We start from the raw sequence: 7844 nt of genomic DNA on the forward strand, positions 1-7844 counted from the left end.
TGTAATATTTTTATTTCATTTCTGTGTAAAGCACTTTGAATTGCCACTGTGTATGAAATGTGCTATACAAATAAACTTGCCTTGCCTTGCCTTGCCTTATATTTATAAAAAATGTTGTTCTTTTGAACTTTGTATTCATCAAAGAATCCTGATTTTTTTTTTTTTAGGAATTTAGGAACCACACACTTCTGGGGCCCCCAGAGATTGGTTTTATTAATAGTAATAGTACTAGTAATGTAATAGAAATGTAAATCTACCAAAGAGTTACAAATAAAACAACATTACAGCTTATTTCTGCATTTCCGGCAAAAAAAAAAAAGACTATTTCCTAATTTATGTTGCGTCTAATGGATTGTTAAAAGTTACTTTTGCAGTGTTTTGCATATTGCACTCTGTTTATGTTTAATCAAAGTTTAAGAAAATTGCATTTTTTATGAATAGCCTATTTGATTACTGTACTGTATTTTTCTATTATATTTACATTTGCATAATAAATCATCTGCTAGCTACAGCCATGGTAGGTCTCTGACTAAATGATACCTAGTGGTCAAAAACAACAGCAAAAGTAATAGGTCAGAATTATTCAATTGCAGACAAAAATAGCTAGATTGGCTTGTATGTTTTTGTGCGGCCCAAATTCATATTCTTTCATAGGGCCCAAAATTGCTAGCAGCTCCCCTTATTTAAATTGTAAAAATATTTCACAGTATTACTGAATTTGCTATATTTTTGATCAAATAAATGCAGCCCTGGTGAGATTAAGAGACTACTTTATATGTGTGTGTGTGTGTGTGTGTGTGTGTGTGTGTGTGTGTGTGTGTGTGTGTGTGTGTGTGTGTGTGTGTGTGTGTGTGTGTGTGTGTGTGTGTGTGTGTGTGTGTGTGTGTGTGTGTGTGTGTGTGTGTGTGTGTGTGTGTGTGTGTGTGTGTTTTTTTCCTGGAACCTGGGAACCCATGTATGAATGATGAACTTCTGCCACTAGATGGCAGTAAAAGAGCACAACCTGAGCTTATTTAGACTCACAAATATGAATGCTATAGTTCCCTTTCGAAAGGGAACTCGCGCTGCGTCAGCTTGACACTACGGGGAACGCCTCCAGCGTGACAGGTGCCTGAAATCACTATCGAAAAACGTCAATCCTATTGACCGGCGACAGCCTATGATGTCATCAAGGCGCGACCAGGAAGTATATAAGGGCGCCTTGCCAACATGACAGTATCTCTTCGTCTTCCGGGACTGTTTTGCCTGTTTCGCTATTGGGAAGCATCAACAGAGAAGGATATGAAGTGTGCGAAGAAGCAGCGACACTTCCGCAAGTGTGTGGATCCGTGCAACAGGTACCTTACACCTGATGACACACACACACTCTGCGTGTACTGCCTGGGGGAAGAGCACGCACGGGATGTTCTCGAGGGAGCATCCTGTGCGAACTGTGAGCGTTTTCCCATGAGAACGCTCCGCTCTCGTTTGGCTCTCTTCTCGAGGGGAGAGAGCTCAGCAGCTGGGAACGGCCCCGCTCGTGCTGAGGCTGAGCGGCGGCTACAGACTTGGGGTTCCCAGCTGGATCTGGCTCGTCGTCTGGAGACCGGTGTAGTGTTGGCAAACAACGAGCCAGATCGCGAGGGGCGGACCTCGGAGGAGGAGCAGGATTTGGGCTCCTCCTCCTCGTCCGCTGCTTTTCCATTTGAGCAGAGGATGGTTGAGGAGGCGAATGAAGCGCCTGAGGCTGAGGCTTCTCAACCACCCTGTCCCATGTATGGGGAGCTGTTGGAGGTTATGGAGCGTGCTGCAGGTAGACTGCAGCTGCCCTGGCAGCGCGCTAGGAGAGAGGACGCGCGTCCGGGTAGGCTGGACGACCGTTTTCTCTCCGCCCATGACCAACCAGCTCTCGGGAGCCTTCCATTCTTTCCCGATCTCCACCAAGAGATCATGAGAGGATGGAAGAAACCTTATTCAGCTCGGATCCATCGACATCAGCGGGCTAATTTCGCTGATGTCGAGGGATTGCCTGAGGCGGGATACGTGGCGTTGCCGCCCGTAGACGAGGCGTTTGCGAACTACCTCGCCTCCGGGCGGCTATCGACATTAAGGGCTCCCACCCTGCCGTCTGAACCTCTCAGGACGACTGCGCGCCTGAACGGCAGGGCATACATGTCGGCGGGTCATGCCGGGGCAGCCTTACACACAATGGCGGTGTTACAGGCTTACCAGGCAGACCTGCTGGGGGACCTCGATCAGGGGGTGGGTCTGACCCCTGAGGCGGTAGCCGAGTTGCGCCGGTCCACAGATCTGTCTCTCCGGGCCACCAAGCAAACCGCTTTTGCCATCGGTCGTTCGATGGCGGCGATGGTGGCCACGGAGAGACATCTGTGGCTCAACCTGGCGGACATCGGGGGGAAAGAGAGAACCTTTCTCCTCGATGCCCCGGTATCGCCCTCTGAACTTTTTGGCACCTCCGTAGAGGCGGTGGTGGGTAAGTTCAGGGAGGCGAGGGCGCGCTCGGCAGCGTTTAGGACTTGCATACCGCGGAGGTCCGGGACAGCGCCCAGGCAGTCAGGTGTCCCGCTCCCGTCTCAGTCTGAGGGCTGGAGACAGGGGCAGCGTTGCCTCTCGAGCGCCCCCGCCGTGGAGGAGCGGGACGCAGAAGAGGCGAGACACCCGCAACCGGAAGAGGAAGGAAGCCGGGGCTGGCAACCGGGACCAGCATAGGCGGCAGACTCCGCCCCCGAGGGCGCGGAGATGAATGCTGCTTTTCCCTTCCTCTCACGTTCTCCCCGGGCGCTTTACATCAGGCCGGTGGGCCTATGATGAGCAGGAAATGTAAGATTCTGACGGCCCGCCTGGCTTGGTTGTCGAAGCACCCCCCTCAGGTCGGCAGGCGAATACTAGCTCGGTGGCTGGATTGACGCACCGCGAGGAGCGATTGGTGAGTCCCCCTCTATGAGGGTGAAACAATTTCAAAACTATGTTTTTCAGGACTTTTTGACCGTCACTCCCCTGAGGGGTTGCTTGGGGAGATTTTGGATCATCGCGGGATGTCGCGGGGCCTGCAGCTCCCCGTGAGTAAGCTAAAGAACGATCTTCTTTGCAACATTATGTGGTTGTGTGTGTATGCCTCAGTTTTGCTAGTAGAGTCTTGCTGCCTCTCCGTGTTATTTTTTCCCACTATGTGGGTTATTAATTTGCGCTCTCGCCCGAGGGCTTGTAGTGTAGAGGGCTAGCTGTGTTTTCCTAGCGTAAAAGTGGGAAGTAGCTGAAGACCGGGTACGCGCTAATGCGCGAGCTGTAGTGAGATCTGCGCCCTGCTCTGCGGGGCTTTGGGAAAAGGGGTTTCGGGGCCTCAGTGTGTAATATTAGAGGTAATAATATTTCTTTCCCGAGCCCTGAGTAGATCTAGTGCGGTATGCCGCACCACTTGGCCTAGGCTTTGTCAAGGATGGGGGCGTTCCCTTTTAATGAAGGTTGTTCGCCCCTGGCCTGTCCTTTGATATGAGAACATGGCGTGGTTTATGCATCCTTGTTTCAGCCTCCTCTTGTTACAGAGTCGTCCGGCCAAGGCCCGCCCCCTTCTCTGCGTTCTGGGGTTACGAGTAACGCAGTCGGGGTGTTGCAGCAGACAGCGACTTTGCCAGTGGTCGTGGGGCGGAGTGAAGCGTCTTTCGCTGGTTTTGCGATCAGACTTTATCTGCCGTTTCCGCCTTTCAGAGCTTGGTGGCCGCCATCTTTTGGCGGCCCCCGGCCTCTTCCTGGAGGATGTTCGGCCGGTGGGTTCTATATTTTCTAAAAGAAAAGGTATTGTTTCACCCTTGCTCTATGTCTCTGCTCCACCTCCTTTAGGGCTCGGGTTGAACTGAATATCGGATAAACCTCTGTGGAGGTTCTGGTCGGATGCTCCCCTGAGGCCCGAGCATTACCAATGGCTGACGCCCTCGCACTTATGGTTGGCCGCTGCATGGAAAGTAAGACAGCCGCCCCGAGGCAAGTGACGTAAGTTGTACTCCCCTCGCTTTAGAGGGTCTTTGTTTAAGCACTTTCGCTGAGTACACTGCTGTTGGCAATGTGATTAGGTCCATGTTTGTAGGCGCTGCCCGAGAGACTGCGCCGTCCTAGGGGCCCTAGGACACGGCGATGCAAGTTGTCCCTAGCTGCCTCTGGGATGGAGCCAGCCCCAGGTGCGGGCATAGGAGCCAGCAGGTTGTTAGTAGCCAGCTTGGGCAGTCTGGGCAGTTGGACTTCAGAACAGGTAGTAGGCATCAACCGGCCTCCCTGCAAGGAAGTCTCGACGCCGTGGCCCACGAGTGGGCCCTGGAGGATCTTCTCCACTGGTGTCGACGTCAGCAGTAACCTCGTCAGCTACTCTCCTTGGGGATGAGTTCCCAGGTGTGAACTGGATTTCCAGGCTTTGTCAGCAGCAGACAGCTGCCGCCAGCCCAGGCGCAGCAGCCAGCCTTCTTAAGGCCGCCCTGAGGGGTAGGCTCCTGGTTTGGTTTACCTTTACTCAGATGGTAGGCCCGATTGGCCTCCCTGAGGGCCTGCTGTGGTCAGCAGGCGCTGCCTGGTCTCCCCCGAGGGGGCACGACTGGCATTGAGTCCCTCGATGGCTGGTATAAGCTGCTAGTAGGCGCTGTATGGCTAGCACGAGTGCTAGTAGGTAGTAGGCCTCAACCGGCCTCCCTTAATGCAGCCGCTGGGGCGGTGACCATGAAGTGCCATGAGTAGCACATTCTGGCTTGGGCGGCTCACTCTGCTATTAGGTAGAGGCATTGCGCCTCCCTGAAATCGTTCCCCGGTCCCCAGGTTCGGTAACGGATCGTAGCACGGGATGCTATCAGGCAAAGCTGCACGGGGCTTCCCTGTGGGATTCGCTTGGAGTAGTAGGCCCCACGTGGCCTCCTCTGAGGGCACGCTCCTGTCTCGTGGTCTCTGGATAGGTCCAGTCACTGAGCAGAGGGCTGTGATGGAGAAATGCCCGGCATTGTTGCAGGTGGTAGGCCAGTTAGGCCTCCCTGATGATGCGAGTCCCTATCTTCCCTGCTACCTCGAGGGCTAGCACGACTGCGATCAGGTCTCAGGCCCGTATGGCCTTCCTGAGGGCGAGCTCCGCTGTTGGACACGCAAGCAGTCGGCAAGGGTTACCAGGTGGAGGCTCCTCTCGGCCTCCATGGGGAACGAGTTCCCCTGGCGGGAACGCACAACTGGCTTTACGCTGACAGCTAGTGGTCACCCGCTATCAGGCGTCGGTCTCTGGCCGTTCGCGAGACCTGGAGGCGGTGTTCTTACCCTAGCACGACGAGACGTTACTGCTGCTATGCGGTCCCCACGGGAGGGGACTTTCATAGTTTGCCTACTGCATGGCTACCTACCAGGCAGGCTTATGAGCTCCTCTCGAATGAGGGTCTACTATGAGCTTACGGCCGCTTGGCGCTGGTTAAGGGTTGTAGGCCCCTCGGGGCCTCCCTGGCATAATCAGCCTGTAAGGCCTCTGGCCTCCTAAGCACGTTTTAAAGTAGGTGCTTGGTAGATCCGAGGATCGAGCGGCTAAACTCCCCTCGCTAGCAAGGGTTATATAGCACTTCGCTGAGAGCTGCTCTCCGGGATAACCCGTCTCTGAGATCCGGCTAGTGGATGTTACTGCCTTTCTTGCAGCACCCTAGCGGGATGCCTCTTCGGAGGCGAGTACCAGAGGCTCTGTACTGTACAGACAGGGTTGACCGTATTACGTGTCCCACATTAGTCTGGGTCACCTGGTCAGGTCACCGAATAGTGACTGGCATAGGGTTCCCTCGTAGTTCCCTTGCCACGTTCCCTTAAAGGAACCCCTTCTAAGTCGAATGGGTGGTTCCAGGCCTTCGAGCAGGGCCTGGGAAGGACCTCATGTGTGTGAAGGTTCCTTCTTGGGCGATAGCTTGGGCTATGACCGTAGGGAGCGCTGTCACTGACAGCCTATTGTGACCAGAAGAGGAGGGGTTCAGGCATTTCATTAGAGTTTGCTTGTCTTGACAGTTGTCACTGCCAGTGGGCATGCACTCCCGTCGGCATGGCGGCGTGGGTATTTCGTTCCCCGTAGCGTCAAGCTGACGCAGCGTGAGTTCCCTTTCGAAAGGGAACGTCTCAGGTTACGAATGTAACCATTGTTCCCTGAGAACAGGGAACGAGACGCTGCGTCGCTGTGCCATGCCGCAGGGCCTACCTGCCGAAAACAGTCCCTTCAGACGATTAGATACTGTCATGTTGTCAAGGCGCCCTTATATACTTCCTGGTCGCGCCTTGATGACATCATAGGCTGTCGCCGGTCAATAGGATTGACGTTTTTCGATAGTGATTTCAGGCACCTGTCATGCTGGAGGCATTCCCCGTAGCGTCAAGCTGACGCAGCGTCTAGTTCCCTGTTCTCAGGGAACAATGGTTACATTCGTAACCTGAGACGTTTACTGTGTGTATAGAATCTACACGTTTTTAATGTAAAAACAGCATGCAATATGCAACTATAAACATGTCAAATTTGGAAATATTTTTCAATTTCAAAACACTTCTAAAATTGGGCTCTAGTAAAACATAAAAAAATAGTATGTTGTTGCAAAAAATATATGCAATCAGATGACACTTTTACGTTTTAATTATCGTAAAAACACAATGGTGTAGTAACAACATCTACCAGCAGGGGTTAGCTGGACCTTGCTAAGCCAAGCCTTGATCTCTTGTTTGACTTCAGTGAATGATGGTATCATGCTAGAATACACTAATCGAATCAACAGGCAACAATGGTTATGAAAGAATGGAATTGTTCCTTTCAATTAGTGCGTTCTCCTTATTTTACTTTTCTATTAAACAATTTCATTGAATAGTACATAAACATTAATAAGATTAACTTTACCCAGTGTGACGTCAAAGAAGACAGATCTTGGTCCACGTCATTTCACGTCATCAGCCAGAAATGTTTGCAAAAGGTATGTCCGACATCGGCTGCGGCTGGATGCAACTGATCGGCGAGAGAGTAGCTGCGTGCAGGCGGGGAAGAGCTGCAAACAGAGACGTGAAGTCGGACACTTTCTGCTTCCCGCAGTGAGGCTTGCGCTGTGTTTGCATACTTTATCACAGCTGAAGTGAAATAAATGCAATATTTGTCAATACACAGATGTCTCAGAGACATTATTGTCATGTAATACTTTATGCAAAAAAGTATATGTTGAAATAAAGTTCAACATATAAGCCTGCACTATCAATGAAGTGCATTAATATCTGTCTGCAGAGCCACAGTTTTACCCCAGCAGCAGTTTCACCCATAGACAGTAAAATAAATGGACAGAGCGAGCCCATAGACTTCAACGGAGAGAATTGAAGTCAGTTAGAAGCACTTACTTCCTGATGGCTGAGTGTACTGCGCAGCCGCAGCCTGAGCTTGACGACGTAGATGTGACGTGATCAGCCTGTCCGACAGTGGCAAGTCTTCTAGTAGTTGTGCAACGTAAAATCTGAATCACCGAATCTTGCAGAGACAGAGAGAGTGAGCAGGAGCAATTTTTGATGAATGAAGCAGGATCTGCAACATCTCTATCTGCGTTTATGCCTCCACGTCCCCCCGATTGTCTCATAGACAGTAAAAGATTGCCTATGAGCTTCTCCTCGGGTCTATACGGTAATTTGCTCAACAGCGCGACACAGTCGTGTGGTTATGACGCAATCGTTAGCCTATATTTTACGGGGCGATAGTGTAAGATACAAGGTAATGGAGCCTATACATTGTCGTGTTTGTTTATAAATAAACAATGGACGAATGGAGTCTTTAAATGGCTCAGATGTAAAGATATTCACTGTCAAAGTGAGGCCAAAATGAATCAATGGGA

The sequence above is a fragment of the Gobio gobio genome, assembly GCF_949357685.1.
Source record: "Gobio gobio genome assembly, chromosome: 15".
Classification (NCBI taxonomy): Eukaryota; Metazoa; Chordata; class Actinopteri; order Cypriniformes; family Gobionidae; genus Gobio; species Gobio gobio.